Genomic DNA, 18,859 nt, shown 5'->3' with positions numbered 1-18,859 from the left:
GTTTTAAAGATCCCCGTAAGTTTCTCCACAATTCTGACACTATTAGGTGAAGAGTATTTTTACGAACTAAAGTACAGCTCATAGTTAGTCTTGACAAAATCTAGGAGCGTTACTTGGAGACTAAACAATTATATAAATATTTGTGAATGTAATTAATAGTTAAGATCTCTGTTGCAAGATGACAATATCCTCACTGTTACAGTATATTGGAATTTATCATTTGTAAAATGGGTTGATTGGAAAAAAAGTGGATGCTGCCCACCTGAAAAGAACTACCAGAACTAACAGAAAAACACAACCACACTACTCTGATCTGTGAGCTGGTTAGACAAGCACACGCTCAAGAAGAATAGCACAAACACAAACAGACAACTCTCAGACATTGGAGGATAATTTAAATGGATAATTTCTATATATCCTATATAATGTAATCTATAGGAGTCTATAAATCAAAACTATTTCTAGGAACAATGGAATCATTGAAATGAATGAAAACCAGCAGAATTAGCCTCCAGAATGGATCAGTCTGGAAAACATACTGTGAAAATTTCTACCGCCAGATCCCAGACACAGAAGCATTAGACCAGAACAACATATATGAAAACCTGAAAATATTCCAATTGGCTATAAAAGACAACCCAACCGCTTAGACTCCCCAGTCACTGAGCAGGAGCCACTAGACAAACTCCAGGCCCTCAGACCACAAAAGGCCTGTGGCCAAGACACAGTCGACAACACTTGACTCAACTGTTACAAGTTACAACTTCACACTTGACAACAACACTTTGAAACACAACCAACTACACATACCTCTGACTGACAATCAGTTCATCTGGGAGTTTTCCTGGCAGTGAAGTCACTGAAGGAGAAGGCACACAGTGCATTCTATGCCAGTAAAAGGAGGCTCTATAACATCAATCCCCTATAAAAATTTGGCTGTGAATATTCAAAAGTAGTGCAATCAGACATCAGACCCATTGTCCTATGAAGCAGTTAAATGCGGGATCCCCTCACAGAGCAGGATTACACTAAATGGGACAAACAGCCCGTCGATACTCTATGCAAAAGAGTAAAAACATCTGTTAAAACATCCTCCAAACTGGAATGCTACAGAATCCTAAACAGACAATGCACACACTACACACTAGCTGGATATTTGACCAGGCTAAGGCACAGCAAAGAGATACAGACCCCTACAAAGTACAGGTTCAGAGACCACAATCAAGCCATAGCAACTGGCTGACAAAGACCCGAATGTCCAGAGAGGACAAGCTGTGCTCCCATTGCCTGAAGACAAAAGCAAAGAGAGATACACTTTCTGCCACAAGTGGGAAATATTCTGGGACAAGACAAACATTCTTCACCAATAAAACAGATCGTATCCCAATCCTGTCAGAATCAGAATATCTAGTCCTACTGGGAGAAGAAACTCAATAGAGTTGCAGCAAATTGTGTGATCTCCTGTCCCAGCCTGAGGAACAGACAGTGAGCCTGTCTCTCAATAATAATAATACAGTGTGTGATCTTCTGTCCCGGTCTGAGGAACAGACAGTGAGCCAGTCTCTCAATAATAATAATAATAATAATAATAATAATACAGTGTGCGATCTCCTGTCCCAGCCTGAGGAACAGACAGTGAGCCAGTCTCTCAATAATAATAATACAGTGTGTGATCTCCTGTCCCAGCCTGAGGAACAGACAGTGGGCCTGTCTCTCAACAACAACAACAATAACAATAACAATAATAATAATAATACAGTGTGTGATCTCCTTTACCAGCCTGAGGAACAGTGAGTCTGTCTCTCAATAATAATACATCGTGTGATCTCCTGTCCCAGACCGAGGAACAGACAGTGAGCCTGTCTCTCAATAATAATTATACAGTATGTGATTTCCTGTCCCAGCCTGAAGAACAGACAGTGAGTCTCTCTCTAAATAATGATAATACAGTGTGTGATCTCCTGTCCCAGCCTGAAGAACAGACAGTGAGCCAGTCTCTCAATAATAATACAGTGTGTGATCTCCTGTCCCAGCCTGAGGAACAGTGAGTCTGTCTCTCAATAATAATAATACATCGTGTGATCTCCTGTCCCAGACTGAGGAACAGACAGTGAGCCTGTCTCTCAATAATACTAATAATAATAATAATAATAATACAGTGTGATCTCCTGTCCCAGCCTGAGGAACAGTGACCCCGTCTCTCAGTGTTCTACGTGTTGGATGTCGGATGTAAATGTCCAGGGTGAATCCTGTTTGATCAGTCTTATTGACTGTCATAACCCTGCTCAACAGATGGCTCTCTTGGGCATGTGCATGTGTTAGTTCGTGTGCTTTTCTATATATTGCCTGCTGCTGTGAAACATGTCCACCTCGGGTATAATGAAGACTCCCTCTCTTAAGAAAACACAACGCATCTGAAAATGACTTTTCTACAAATGTTTTCACCCCTCTGGTGTCAAAGTACTGCATCTGCAGGAAGGGGCGACTTGTCCATCCGTCTTCCAGCAGTCTCACTCAACAGCACATCAGGGAGACGGCTGTGAAATCAGTGCCTTCGGGTTGCTTTACAAATATATTATGTCATACGATGCGTATTTTTAAGGTCACGTTAACTTGCACTGTTTGTGTGTGTTGTGAGTTCCGGTGGGAATGAAACATAGCTGCTGTGATCAGACAACGTTCAGAGAAACTCCAGCTCTCGGTGTTTAAGAATATTAAACCTTTACTGACCACGGTGGTGTTGAAAGTGAAGCTCCACTCGTGTCTGTCAAGAGCTCCTCAGAGCCTCAGCTGCAGAGACAGGCCTGGAGATGCCCATCCTTCGCCGATGACTTGAAACCTGACAGGTGATGAACAGGAAAGGTTTTTACTCGCATGTAGCGACATCTGGAGTGACGGACTGGTTGGCATTGCAGCCTCGCAGCCCCTGGGCCCTGGCTTTCTCCTCGACTGTGATACGATCAGGTGGGGATTATTTTCTGGCGGTTTTAAGTGGTGCACCTTGACTTGCAAATTAGTTTTTATTTGATGACTAATTTTTAAGTTGTTTTAAAGAACTTACTGTTTTGATTAGATGTATCAGAGATTGTGACTGCCTTTAGCTTCCCATTCCTTCCAACAAAGGGTCTTCTGTTGTAAAGAACAGCACCGCCAGCTCCACACAGACAGCACCCTAGGAAACCGGACCCATGAGAACAGGGGCAGAGCATGCAAACTCCCCCCAGACAGCACCCCAGGAACCGGACCCATGAGAACAGGGGCAGAGCATGCAAACTCCACACAGACAGCACCCCAGGAAACCAGACCCATTAGAACACAGGCAGAGCATGCAAACTCCACACAGACTGCACCCCAGGAAACCGGACCCACGAGAACACGGGCAGAGCGTGCAAACTCCACACAGACAGCACGCCACGAAACCAGACTCAGGCACCAGCGCTGCCACCCACTGCGCCGCTGTCTCTTACCTTTTCACCTCCACTTGCAGATAATGACGCGACCAGAGACTCCTCACTCCTGCAGTAACACACCGCAGCAGGAGGGGGTGCCGACAGACTCGCTCATGGTGCAATGAGCCCAGTGGTGCGAGTCTGGTGTCCAGCGCTGCGTGTATCCATGGCAGTCCTCTCCCACAGCCTGCGATTCACCGTTTCTTCCTTTTCTTCTGCAAAATGTCCACAAAATACTCCAGCCAGCGGTTTTTAGACTAAAGTTTCTGTTTTTCTCATCTATTAGATTAAAAAAGCCGGCTGTTTACCCCCTGGAGGTCAGATCGCAACAACTTCTGCAGCACCGTTGCCCCGGCAACCACGTTTTATTTAACAAAGTAAAATAAACACAGGAGAAAAGTTTGCAAACAAGAAAGGGGAGCTAAGAAACCCACAGAACTTCGACAGTGGGTTTTATGTACCAGGCAGGACGAGCGCTGTAGACAAAGGCTGCTGCCCGGGTCCGTCTTGTGAAATAAAAAAAGAAAACAGAACAAATACACACTAGAGTACACATAACACAATCGGGGCTACACAATACTCCTGCTCTTTACTCAAACAGGTTCAACAGGTCAATAAAGAGCAGGTCGACACAGCTGTCATGATGTCTCATTTACAAAGAGTCTGAAGATTTGCTCGTCTCTTCCCAGAGCAGCTTCACTCCGGAGAGCAAGAAACAGCTCCTGCCGAGTCCGTCTTGTAAGAGAGACATAGAAATCCGCGACACGATAAATACGCTGAAATTGTATAATTAATTCTGATGTTCAATCAAATCTGCGAAACACGTGGAGAGCGCAGTCCAGAGTACTATAGAGACTACATTTCCCATAAGCCCTGTGGGCCACTTCCTTTTGACGTAATCGATTCGCGTCTTTTTTATTTTTAATTATAACAACAATACATGCAATAAAAACAAGAATACATATAACGTAGAGTATTGTCAGGGGTACATACAATAATACATGTATATTTTATACAAAAAGATTAAACAAGTAATCTTGTTTAATAGCAAACAAAAGCAGATAAGGTCCGTACATGTTTCAAATCGTCTATACAGACGCATTTACATCTGTTTTAAACTGTTCAGACATGGATCTCCTCCCACACCATTTCGTTAATTATTATATTGTGCAAGTAAAATATTTTAAAAAATACAAACGATATTTTCATATTACTTTCAATGGGTTTAAATGTAGCATCATTTTACTTCTTTAAAAGTAATTTCAATATTAGTTTCCTTCTTCACATTAGCTTTCAGAGTTGCTGTCACAAAAGTCACAGTTATCATCTGTATTGATTTTCAATCGCTGCGCAACGAGGGTCTGTACGGAGGCGCTTTAAGACTCGCCGCCATAGACTCGTGTATCTCTGTCGCCGCCCAGTGGACATTTCTCGGAAGTGCAGTTCTTTTTTACTTTTTTATTGTAGCAAATAAAAAGAGATGCAATACAAACAAGAGTATATATAGGAAATCAATAATGTCATCAGGGGTACATAGTATAATATATTTACACTTCTGAAAAAAGATTAAACCAGGTTAATAAAGATAAGGGCTGATATAGTCTGTAAATACACTTTTACATCTATTTAAAATGTTCTAACAGGACTCTTCACAGATCATTTCACTTCATATATATAATAACGTGCATGTATAATAATTAAGTCAATAAAAAATATATTTTCATGTTAATTTCAATGGGATTAAAAATTAACATACCATCTGTTTTCATTAAAGTAAGGTTAATTTTAGCTTCTTTCTTTCTATAAATTTGCAAATCAGTCCAAAATGTTTTTACAACAACATAACCAAATACATGTTAAGTTTCAGGGCTGCTTTCAGAAAAGTCACAGTTATCATCTGTATTGATTTCCAATCTCTGCACAAGAGCGTTTTAAGACTCACCGCCATAGACTCATGTATCTCTGTTGCCGCCCAGTGGACATTTCTCGGAAGTGTCACCTCCCGCCGTAATTCAGTAAACTCCCGGAATTGAAATTGTGATTGGACGAGAGCCGTATCCCTCCCGCCTCCTGATGAAATCTCGGAGCTGATTGGACAAAGGCATCGACGCTATGCTGAGACCGGTAAATCCGTGATTGGCTCAGTGCCGCTTCACTCACGGTGAGGGCGGTAACTTCGCTGAGGTACACGGAAATCCGCGGTGATTTGTTCAGAGCCGAGTCACTCAAGTTGAGGGCGGTATTTCCGTGGAAGAAAACGAAAGTCCATGGTGATTGGTCAAGAGCCGTGTCACTCACGTTAGGGCGTTAACTCCGTGGCTGTAGCAGGAAGCAAAACAAAAAATTTAAAAAGTAGCGGGAAGTCCACGGTGATTAGCCAGAAGCCGTGTCACTCACCCAATGTAAAAGGAAGTCACGCCTACCTCCAGCCAACGCGGTGACGTCACATAACTGCGACGGATCCAGATTCAACGCATAATTAGCGCGACAGGGTACTGCCGGTCCGTCGCTGAAGTCGGTGTGGAGCCGCGACCCGGGATGCTGTGGTTCCGCTCTCTGCTTGTCAAGCACTGCGGGCTCCTGGAAAACCGTATTTCAGAGAGTTATTAGTGAACTCCAGACGCCGCTGGAGAGTTTGTTTACTGGCGGGTCAGCTCACGTTGTTGATTAATTCGACCTCATTGTGTTTTCTCTTCTTTAACATTTGTATTGCAATAATAAAAACGCTATTCAATGCACACAAGAGTACATTACAGATCACCGGGATACATTATACAGGCAAATAAAGATAAAGTACGCTCAGCTTTCATGTTGTGACATTTAGAAATAGTTTGGAGATGTGCCCTCATGTGTTTCAGATGTGACCCTCTTCCATTTGGAAGTGCATTACTCTACCAAGGAAAACAAAATCTTCGAAAATGATATCGTGATGAGGAGATAGCAACGATCATTTCAGTGTATGAGATACCTGTTATATTGTGCAATGATTCACACGGATCCTCAAACAAGAACGAGTTTGCTCTGCTCGACCACATAAATTAGGCGAGAAGTAGAATCTCGTAATTAGGAGATAATCTGCTACCACGAGATAAGGTAAAATTATTTTATTTTTTATATTTAGGTGATTTGTGTATATAATAACGAGCACCTATAATGATTAATGATAAATGAGGATGATACATTTTATATTTGTTTCAGCAGTATTGAGGAGTAAAATAACATCTATTTCTCTACTAGCAATGTCAGTATTGGAAACCTTCCTTACACAATTTTGAAGATCAATTCAGAGTTTAAACAACAGGACAAACCAAAAACAAAGTTTCTGGGCTGCTTTGAAAAAGACAGTTATGATCTGTATTATTTTTAAATCTATCCACAGCACACAGTGTATGTTTACCGGGTCAATTCAACGTACAATTTTGTAACAATGCCTCCTTAACCATATTGTTCATACAATATTTGTTTGACAATAGTCATGTTTTATTCCAGTCAATTCGTTTCCCCAAAGAGGTACTCCAAAAGAGTTTGACAAGATATTGTGAGATTGCAAGAGGGATCTTAAATATTTATTAATACAAGTATAACTAAATATGTGTTTCCTTGTAGTCTAATAAAGGTTGTAAATTCTTCCATAGTTTCTGATGGACTACTGTTACAGTTTCTTAAAAGCATTAAGACTTAACACAAACATTATATGTACTCACAAAATCTGCAAATCTGCTTAATTCTGCATTTCATCAGCCACATCAGTTAATATGTTCACCCACATTATACTATTTTAAACCTGATTTTCGAAGCACGGGTTTATTTCTCAAAGTTATGTCTCTGTATTCTAGATGATGTATCTATGGGGGTATGTTTATCTGTAAGAGACCACGTGAGGAGAACTTCTTTATAGAAGCTGGCAAGTTTCGGGGAGGGGGGGGTCCCAACATCCAAATTACATTCAAGTAAAAATCTTTACCCTCTACTTCCTGAAAGATTACATTAGGGAAAAATACACCAACAAACTTTGCTTAATTTTGTCAATAATTCTGTATCAGTTTTATCTTGAAAATAGTATTAGATGCTGTACAACCTGAAGCATTTAGGCCTCCTTCTGCCTGTGTTTGACAAATAACAACCATGAATAGTTTTTTTATATTTTTTACTATGGTAGAGAACATCAAATCACATCTCTTTTTGAATTTTAGAAAATTTTAATACCAAGATATTTAATCACATCTTTTACATGGATATTACATATGGAGCAGAAACTCTCCAACAGCCATCAATTCACTTTTCTGATATGTAAAGAAAGACCAGATACAGAGGAAAAGACTCATAAAAGCACTAAATTGCTTTGTCCACCTCTGTGTACTTTCTCAGAGAGATAGTTGTATCATCAGCCAATTGGGAACACCTGTAATCTATTTATCCTGTACTTGAATACCCTGAAACTATTTGTCATAGGAGTGTAAGCAGTGTCGAATTCCTTTACCCATTCCCAATCTGCAGGAGGTCCCGCGACAGCAGGTAGTTGCTTCAGCTGTGGGGCGCTGGAGCTCAGTTCGCTGTCGAGGGAGGACGAGGGCTCTGACTTGGGGGAATCACAGCTCCACAGCTCCTACCTGTTGCAGAGTGGACTGAGACTTGGACAACAGGACAACAGGAGGCACCAGAGTGCAGGCAGTACTTGACCAAAAAACCCTGCTGGGGAACTAACTCACCTGCAATGGTACCAGTGACTGAACACCTGCAGTCTAACCCACCGTCAACTTTTCAGTTGGAATCCCCCACTGTTATATATCAAAATTAAGAACACAAATCTGTCATTTTCGGAGAGAGAAATGTAAGTGTGACACATGACCACTTGTATAATTAATAATAATTGCTTACACTTATATAGCGCTTTTCTGGACACTCCACTTAAAGCGCTTTACAGGTAATGGGGACTCCCCTCCACCACCACCAATGTGCAGCATCCACCTGGATGATGCGACGGCAGCCATAGTGCGCCAGAACGTTCACCACACATCAGCTATCAGTGGGGAGGAGAGCAGAGTAATGAAGCCAGTTCATAGATAGGGATTATTAGGAAGCCATCATTGATAAGGGCCAATGGGAAATTTGGCCAGAATGCCGGGGTTACCCCCTACTCTTTTCGAGAAACGCCCTGGGATTTTTAATGACCACAGAGAGTCAGGACCTCGGTTTTACGTCTCATCCAAAGGACGGTGCCCGTTTACAGTATAGTGTCCCCATCACTATTCTGGGGCATTAGGACCCACATGGACCGCAGGGTGAGTGTCCCCCTGCTGGCACCACTAACACCTCTTCCAGCAGCAGCCTTAGTTTTTCCCAGGAGGTCTCCCATCCAGGTACTGACCAGGCTCACACCTGCTGAGCTTCAGTGGGTTGCCAGTTGTGAGTTTAAAACTCACTTATAAAAAAACTAACTTGACATTAGCTCATATATGTTAGTCAAGAAATGATGCCCCTAGTTTTTTTCAAGACTATTATACAAAGTCCACTTATTTAAATAAAAAAAAAACGTAAGCATGTGAAATGTTGCTAAATGAACACCAAGCGGCGCCATGGCACATCACTGTCAAACGCAGTTTCAAGAACGTTTTTTCCAGGTTAATTCCACTAGTCAGCCACTAGAGGGGGTGCTTCACTCGTCCAACCCATTCTATTGAACAATCCGTACACTAAGGATTTTAAAAACTATTTTGAGAAAATATACAAATTTTATAATGAATTTTCATGAGAAGTGTTCAACACCTGGTGCTAAATATCTGTATTACTCTTTGCTATTTCTAATCTAGAAGACAAGAGGGCAGTTTTACACGTGTAATTCCTCGAGGAGGAGAGGTGGGAAATGACTGAAAGGTCTTGTGAAGCTGTATTATTCTTTTCCTGGCAGCTGTTCTTTTTTCTGTGAATTTAATTCAGAACATTCCAGCCATTTGTGTTCAGTGCTGGGGAGGTGCCTTGTCCTTGCAGAACAAAAACAAGGTGATCAGGACTGATGGCAAGATTCAGGTATTCAGGTACCCAGTAAATCCAGGGCTCAAACTGAGGAACTGTTTCACGAGCTACACAATATCCTCACACATGGTGACAGAGCCTTGGAAAGCCATGTGGAGAGTGAGGTGCTCGTACCCAACCGGAGTTAAAGGACCACGCATTGAGCAGAGCTGCACATGAGCAATGACTCTTCAGAGTGCCTAGTGAAAAGATTTTCAGAAACATTCCTCTTTTCTAAGGTTCAAAGAAGGGGAAAAGTCCCTGTTGGGGAAAGTTCCCTCTATCCAAAAAAAAACACACATCTCTGTCATACGGAGGCTAAAGCAACATGTGAGTAAAGGATTTCTAATCCAAGATATGAGCCAATCAGCATTTTATTCAGAAACACCCACAATGTCAGCCTCCAGAAGCTGCAGAAGATTGTGAGATATAAAGGAGTGAAAACAGGGCAGGAGAAACCGATTCCTCGTGCAGGAAGCTGAGGAAAAAGATGCACACCCTGCAGGCTGAAAGCAAGACAGCAAAAACTATCGGTAATGTCAGCCTAGAAGAAAGCTCTCAATACAATGTCCCTAAACCATATCTACTGCCTCACAGCGCCGTGGCCCTGGGCTCGATTCTCGGGGTGCTATCTGAGTGGAGTGTGTGTGTCCTCCCTGTGTTCCTTCAGGCGCCCTGCTTCCCTCCCGCACTGCAGAGCCACACTAGTAGCTTAATGGGCTTCTGGGAAGCTTGCCCCTGGTGCGAGTGTGAGTGTGTACCCCGCCTGCTGCCTTGTTGCTTGCTGGAATGGGCTCCGGCCCCCTGCATCCCTCCATCGGAAGAAGCGCTTAGAAAATGGATGTATAATGTCAAAGGTAAGCAGTTCAGCATCATGTCAAAGTCTAATTGATCCCAGATTCATTCCTTTACAGCTTCAATATTTCTCCAGTTTAGACCATTCATGATTTGCACACATACAAGTAATTGTCATCTTTTATTGAGATTTTTTTTTAGAACTATTCAAAGTAGTTAATCCATTCTGGGGCTCCAAAGAGATTACCTCTGCATTTAAAGATGAAATAGTTTTTATTGCTATGTTGTTAATAATATAGTTGACAGCCTAAATGCATATAGGTTTGAAAAATCCCTGTACATTTTCTTCAAATGTGCTACAATTAGGAGGGGATTTTCTTCCGACAGTATTCAGAGGTGCAGTGTGAGTTGCAAATAAATTTTTGTTCAATTTTTTTTTGTCTGAAAGATTATTTAGATTAGATGCATCAGAGATTGTGAGCATGCCTTTAGCTTCCCATTGCTAATAAACAGAACACCACAGCACATCCACGTGGAGGGGACTGCAGTCCAGAGAAACCCAGCATTTTACAGGACTGGAGGCCATTTCACACCACAACTGTAGAATAGGATTCTTTCTGCACACCCAGTACTTGGGGTTGTGTCAGAGGCTCCTCACCGGAAGAGACTTGCATTGGAGAGAAGGTTTGACTCCTCTCGTTCTACGATTTTAGAAGTATAATTGGGCAGAAGGCGGATGCTTATCAGAAGGTCTTGCAACCACGGGTTTGAAATAAGGGGTTCCCCGAGACTGCAGCCTGCCACCACTTCTGTACGCCTTGTATACCAACGACTGTGTATCTACTTCTGAATCTGAGAAATGAATCAAGTTTGCAGGTCATCCAACTCGAATGAAGAAGAACGGACATCTGTACAAGAAGGAGGTCACTGCTTTGGTCGGCTGGCTCAGTCAAAACAATGTAAGTCAAACCAAATAGTTCATCTTTGATTTCAGATGTGACGGGAATGATTGACAAAATTTTGTAACTTATGGCTTCGATAGAGGAGAGGGAAGAGATAACTAAGTTTCTTGAAAGTTCACAATCCTCTCTACATTGAAATGTAAGGCCAAACATTTCTGGTAATACTGTACACTGGAACAAATTTCCACCCTCACTGTGCTGGAGAACTGCACTGGATTTTGCATACATCTGTTATTAATACTAATTCTTTCTCATTCTCTGTCTATTTATGTCTTATTTGGATCAAACCATAAAGTTCATAACCCAGCCAGTTGCTTTGGGTCTGAAAGCATCCCTCAGCAGGGACAGCCCTGATCCCCAAACACAGGGCTGCCCTTCCCACTGCCCGTCTGCTCTCTGCCCAGTGGAAGTAGTGCTTCTGCCCCGCAGCTGTGTGAGAGAAGATGAGCTGAGAACACTAACCCACCTCTGGAGAGGGAAGAGTCTCAGCTGGAGGGGAGGAGGAGCTGCCGGGCTGCCGCAGACAAGGCGCCGCTGAAATGATATAGAAATCTTTTAGAATCAAACGTCACCTGGCTCAGTGTCTAAGCTGTAGTACATGATCACATTATTAATCACAACAGATTATTAAAACATGCAGACTACGCACAGGAAATACACTAGGAACTGAGTCCGGGGTCCAGCCCCTGCTAACCACCACCCTGTGTGCTGTCCCCTTCATTCCAAACATGATGCCAGTAATACAGGGAGTTTCCAAAGGTCACATATTGAAGAGCTCTCAATCTCCTGCCACTGGGCCTGAATTCCATACAGTCCAGCCTAATTCCAATTTATTAGGTTATTAGGTTATTAGGTTATTAGGTTCAGCTGGACATGACGGTGCACTCACACTGTCACTTTACACTCCGGGATTTACTCTAACAGTCCCAGTCCGGATCCCATGGAAGTCTGATCAAGTCCAAGTTGTATTCTGCTGACAGTCTGGATCCGATAGAAGTCTGATCCAGTCCGGGTTTTAATCTGCTCCTAAAGCTTTAGTAGATTATGACATTATCATAATCTACTAAAACACACAAACTCCACAGACCCAGGAACTGAACCCAGAGCCCCAGTGCTGCTAACCACTGCGCCGCCGTGCCTCCCTGATAATCACATTTAAATTCCCAATATCTCACCCAAACAGTAGGATTGTGGTACATTTCTACATCAATGTGATAATAAGTAAGATATTTTCAAAAGGGGCAACACCATGGCACAGTGGCTAGCATTGCTGCCTCATAGCACTGGGGCCCTGGGTTTGATTCCAGGGGTGCTGTCTGTGTGGAGTCAGCATGTTTGTTCAGGCTGGAGGCAATATCTTTCCCCCACAGGGCTCACAGACACAAACTCACACCACAGCCCATTTTCCCACAACACAATCAACCCACCAGTATCACCAACACTGGACTGCAGAAGCAGCAGGAAACCCTTGAGAACATGAGCAGAGCATGCAAACTCCACACAGACAGCACCCCAGGAACTGAATCCAAGGCCCCGGCACTGCCACCCACTGCGCCGCCGTCTCTCACCTTTTCACCTCCACTTGCAGATCATGACGTGACCGGAGACCGGAGACTCCTCACTCCTGCAGTCACACACCCCAGCAGGAGGGGGCAGCGCTGACATTTCTCCACCAGCTGCCTGTTTCCCCGACAGTCCTGTCCCACAGCCTGCGACACACGACCAGCTCCGCTTCTCAACGGTTCTTTCTCACTCATAACATCCGCAAAGATGGTCCTGACAACAATTTAACTACAGCTCCTGTTTTTCTCTCCAGTTAGATTCAAAAAGCCGATTGTTGACCTGCTGGAGATCAGATCCGACCCGGCAACCTCATTTTATTGAACAAAGTAAAATAAACACAGGAGAAAAGTTTGCAAACAAGACGGGAGCTATGAAACCCACAAACACGACGGCAGTGGGTTATCTTTATCGATAAACCAAGCAGGACGAGCTCTACAGACACTTGTGAAATAAAATTAAAAAATAAACGCAATACACACAAGAGTAAACATAACATAAGCAGGGGCACACAATACTACTGCTCTTTACACTAACAGGTGTTCAACGGGTCAATGAAGATCAGGTCGACACCTGTGTCATGTTGTCCCATTTAGAAAGAATCTGAAGATTTGCTCGTCAGTCTGTTTGAAACCGTTCTCTTCCTCTGAGTCTCTTCCCAGATCAGCTTCCACTCCCGAGAGCAATAAACAGCTAGAGAGATATCCAAATCCACGACACGATAAATACGCTGAAATTGTATTAATATAGTTAATTCTGATGTTCAATCAAATCAGCGAAACACCTGGGCAGCGCAGCCATGAGAACTACAGAGACTACATTTCCCAGAAGCACTGTGGGCAACTTTCTTTTGACGTCATCGACTCGCGGCTTTTTTATTTTTAATTATAACAAAAATACAAACAATAAAAACAAGAATACATATAAAATATCACGAGTATTGTCAGGGGGTACATACAATAATACATGTACATTTTATGAAAAAAGATTATACAAGGTAAATGCAAATAAGGTCCGTAAGTGCTTCAACGTTCTTACAGCTAGAAATTGTCGATACGTCTTTACATCTATTTTAAACTGTTAAAACACGGGTTTCATCCCTCACCATTTCGTTAATTATAATTTCGTGCATGTATAATAATTTTATAAAAATACAAACGATATTTTCATATTTCTTCCAATGGGATTAAAAAATGCAACAACTTTATTTCTTTAAAAGTGATATCAATATTGGCCTCTTTCTTTATATACACGTTTGTAAATCAGTCCAGAATGTTTTACAACACAACATAACCAAAATAATTGTTAATTTTCAGGGCTGCTTTCAGAAAGGTCACAGTTATCATCTGTATTGTTTTCAATCTTTATGCATCTGTCTCAGAAAATTGTAATATTTAAAATTGCTTTCCAGTCATTGTACATTTATTAATAACGAAGTATATTAATAAGTGTTATGTATGCATAACGAACTTTCATGTCTATCTTCGTTCTTATCTGTATTACAGTCAAATTCAAGTAGAGTGAATTTTCAGATATCAACAGGAGAGCAGAGATCTGCAATTAAATGCACCTTTAAACGGGGTGTAAGTCTTTCATGTGTTCTGCCGCATCCGGGTGTTGGCTTAATAGATTGGTTTGTACTTTTTTTGTTATTGTGATGGGACTCTACAGTGGTTTTCAGGGGGAAAAAATATTTGGGATTTTGGGTTGCAGAGAATAAGTTATATAAGTGTAAGGGCACATTAAAGAAAATCATTTTTAAAATATGCCGATGAGTTTTATTTGGGACAGTTTTTCGGAACAGTGTCTCTTCTCTGTCCTGCAGCTGTGGTCCAACAATACCGGTGTTGGAACAGCCGGGGTGTGCCGAATGTGTTGGAAACCAGGTGGCTCATCCAATGGATAGCCAGGTTTTGTAGGACCGCAGTACAGTGCCGGTGCTTTACTGGACTGGTGCGCACACCGAGTGAGAGGCAAACAAAACGCCGTTTTAAAGTTCCAAAGGCTCACAAGTGCAGAGGAACGGTAATAAACTGAAATGACTTGTTACAGAAGTCTCCCACGTCTACCGTTACCTTTTAAGAGCTGCTGATTCCCAGGTATCAGAGCCTTATAATATATATAAACACCTCTGATAATTCTGTTTAAGAAATAGTTAACGCCCATGCTTTCGTATCGTCTTGCTAACTCCGCTTTAAGGAGTATGTAGTACTGTACATAAGTTTGTCAGTCATTGTTCATCTATCTCAACCTCAAAACGGAGAAGATCCACAGAAACAAACTGAAACAACCTAGATCAAGTGCAACGAACGCAGCCCCTAAGACTTAAATTTACAGTATGTAACACAAATGCAAATTGCAATTGAGTAACGCATTACTAGTTACGTACCCTTATCCGGTCCAAGTAATAGGTTCATTCCATGCTGAAAGAAAGAACACAACGTTTCAGCCGTGGAGCCTTCTTCAGGTGTGAGAGAGACAAGGCAGTAGGCAAAGGTAATGTAGCGGGAGAACAAAGGCTGGGAGGGAGGAGGAGTGAGAGGCGGGAGCAGGGGACAGAAAGAGAGGCCGATCAAGAGGTGTGAAGTCAGAACAGGTGTAGAGAGGTGTGAAATGAAACTTCCAATGAATGGAGAAAATTTAAAAGAACAGTAGTCTGTCGTTAAGAGAAGGGAGAAGGTGTGATCCTAGCTGCAGAATAATTTTGGTTTTGGTAGTTTTTCTGATGTATGACGTATCCGGTCCACTTGAGCAATAGTGCCATTCTTAAATGGACAAACTAGCATTACAGTAAATTGGCAGGGACATTCGGCTAAAACCGAACTGGTACTCCCCTGTTACTCCTCCCAGCTCTATAGCGCTCATAGGTCAGCTGGGAGTCCACAGCTGATATTAATTAACCTCCAATTAACCTCTGCTAACAGAAAGCACACTACAATCCCAGCAGATAAGGGTTAAGGACAACCTACTGTACGTGTAGCACTATATTAGCCCTCTAATTCCCTACATGAAATTCAATAAAATTAAAATAAAAAAATTCTAAAAAATATTTTAACTGAATCCTAAAGTCTTAGAAATGCAATTTCATCATTTCTGTCCCAGAAAGTTCATTAATTGAATAACAATATTGTTGAATAACTGTGTTCTCAACAATAAGAGAAAGGAAATCACCATCACATGCAGACAAAAGTTAATTAATCTGAACAAATATAACTCAAAGGACTGAAACCTCAGGCAAAAATGCAAAAAAAAAAAAGTGTTTTCCGTGGTGGTAAAGCCTCTTCTTTATTAAAACAGCCTTGATATGTAATCCCATAAATCTTACACTTTGTAATTCACGACAATAACAGAAACTTCCAATTTCATGACATTTCAAAACATTCTAATTTAAAAACTGTAACTCTTTTTATCAATAATACATCAATAAAACATTTTAAGCCAAACAACATTTCTTTAATTCCATAACTTCTGATTTTTGATCCCTTAATGATTTGTTGACTTGTTCCTTCTCAGTGCATCATTATCAAACAGCTTAGCACATACAACAGTGAAAACATCAGTAAAAACAGGCAATCAATTAATTTTTTGCTGCTTTTTTCAAAGTGAATTTTAGAGTCATATTGTGGGAAGTGAATTCATATAACAATGAAAATAAGAGGATTATGCAACTCACAATGTGTAAAAGTGTCTAGAGAGTAACGCAAAAACATGACACCAGACAATTCAGGTTATGTGATGCAGACTCCGGACGCATCCCCATCAATCGTAACATGGTTCAGGCCCAGGCAGCTGCTGTATCTACAAAGACACCTGAGCTGGGCAAGAGCAAGATCAATAAAGAAACACCCCGGCTGCAGGCCGACCACGCTGCGAGGGAATATCTCGGGGTTAAAGGATTTGTACGTGAAGTCTTCAGGAACGAGTGCCAGTCCATCACAGTTATGTCTCTGTGTGTACCCAGCGATGGACTCAGGATTGTACCCTGCTTTGTGCCTATTCTCACATTTTTATGAAATCACAATACAACAAACCTGTCTTCTCACTATCTGGAACGTAAACAAAGCTTATATGCCTAATAAATTGCCGGCATAGCTTTCACTGTTCCGGTTTCATTGAAAGTAAATTTCATCCTCGACTGTCATTCTGCACTTCAGCAACAAGATGGAGACAGTGTCCAGAAAAATACATTTTGTGTTTTTCACATATTGAATTAATCAAGATTATTTTGTCTACTAAAAGAACAACAGGAATACACAGACAGCACAAGTCTATAATTATTTCTGTTCATGGGTGAATTTTCTTAAAATACTGAAAGACATTCTTGTATTAATTAGTTAAATCACGGATGCTACTGAAATTTTAAAAAATCGTTTTTTCAACACACTCCAGTCCTTAACATTTACTACACTCTCCACCAGAAGACCCTTGCACCCTATGCGTATTTTAGGAACAAAATAAAGTATGTATTTTAGAAGTTGATTAAATGTTTTGACTTTGATTGATCATGAATGATGAACTGATTTTTAATGTGTTATCATGATGCACTTTAGTGACTCTGTTGCAGAAGCATTAAATCACCTCATTAGTGAGAGTTGATTGGGCGCAGGTTTCACTGGGCACCACAGATGTGGATGGAGCAGAGCGGAGCCCCTTTGAACATTGATGGGATGCCCGTGTGACATGTGGGGCTGGGAGACCAGTGCACAGGTTGGCTCATGCTTGTCCAGTCTCTGTGAAAGGAATAGCACATAATCCCACACGAGAGGATCTGCATTCTGGTGCAAAACATGTTGCAGGTCACAGATGGACTTCTAGAGTTCTAGGGTGAGCAACAGTGGCATCACCTGCTAGCAGCCTGTGAGTTTTGCAGTAGCTTCTTGTTGATCAACCCTGTTGATGACAAGTCAAAATCAGTATAATGAGTTTACCTGAGTCAAGTCTGTGAACACATAAAATGTGTCTTTTTTCTAATATATTTTTTTGCATTTAGAAATGTTTTCTTTTGATGCTCACTGAACATTTAAAACAACAAGACGAACAATTGATAGATAGTGGTTAATATCCAAAACATTTAAATATTTGCATATAAATCAGGATGAATATATTTTAAAACCTCCATAACCTTTCATCATCTAGAATTGCCAGGGCTGCTTCTCAACTTGTCATCAGCAGGGACTGGGAAGCTTGAGTTGCCTGAGGGGAATAGATTGCAAGAACAGTAGAGGAAAACCTGCTTCAGACTTCTACTGACCAACAGCATAGTACATGAGATGAAAATTGACCTCCCAGTAGGACACTGACCCAAAGCAAATGGATGTCCTTGAATGGCCCAGTCAAAGCCCTGCCTTGAATCCAACAGGCAAGACTGGGGCAGGACTTGAAAATGGTTGTAAATGCAAACCTAACCAAACAGACAGTTTGAGAACATCTGCAAATAAGAACAGGTTAAAATTCCACTGGCCCTGTTTACAAAGGTGGCAGAGACATTTAAAAAGACTATCAATAGCTGCCGTCAAAGGTGCTTCCACCAGTAATTGACTCAGTGGGGTGAATACTTACAATTAACACATTTTAGTTTTGTTTTTTTCTTTGCAGTTTTTGCTGGCATTTCATCCATGGCAGTGTTCAGTTTGAAAGTTCAAATTTTGATTAAAAACCTAGGCTTAAGTTTCTATATCATTTGTGGGTGAAGACATTGGAAGGATGTGTTCTGCAAGGCTCTGGATATTTTTCAATAAGTTACCATGTTCTTTCTGTGCAGTTGTCAAGTGGGATATCACAACTGTATATACGTGACTAATAACAAAAGCACATGAATATAAAACATAATCACAGCCTTGCACAAATCCCTCTTTCGTGCATGGCTGGTAGTGCTGCATGGAGCATGTTTTGTGTATGTATGTTTTGTATGTATTTGTTTTGTGTTACAAATGAAGTGAGATCTAAACCAAGGTCTGTGACTTTCTAAACAATCACAAATGGAAATGCCCAGAGAATAGGACCAACAGAAAGATAGGTTCAGAAATGTTGGTGATTTACAAATTCAATTATCCACTGCCAAAATGCGGCATATCTAAAAAC

The 18,859-nt window shown here is 41.4% G+C and overlaps 1 long non-coding RNA gene across 1 annotated transcript; it reads right to left on the bottom strand.

The window, feature by feature from the left end:
• Positions 1–2,736: 2,736 nt before the first annotated feature.
• LOC148816344 (uncharacterized) lies at positions 2,737–4,244 on the bottom strand. Its single transcript, XR_016086004.1, has 3 exons — positions 3,468–4,244; positions 3,062–3,172; positions 2,737–2,839 (listed from the first exon to the last, which is right to left on the bottom strand). It is a non-coding gene; the product is annotated as an uncharacterized LOC148816344 (long non-coding RNA).
• Positions 4,245–18,859: the final 14,615 nt, after the last annotated feature.

The sequence above is a fragment of the Atractosteus spatula genome, chromosome 23 (genome assembly GCF_055471065.1).
Source record: "Atractosteus spatula isolate fAtrSpa1 chromosome 23, fAtrSpa1.hap1, whole genome shotgun sequence".
Classification (NCBI taxonomy): Eukaryota; Metazoa; Chordata; class Actinopteri; order Semionotiformes; family Lepisosteidae; genus Atractosteus; species Atractosteus spatula.
The sequence above is the reverse complement of the archived record's forward strand: the minus strand, read 5'-3'. Positions and strand labels throughout refer to the sequence as shown.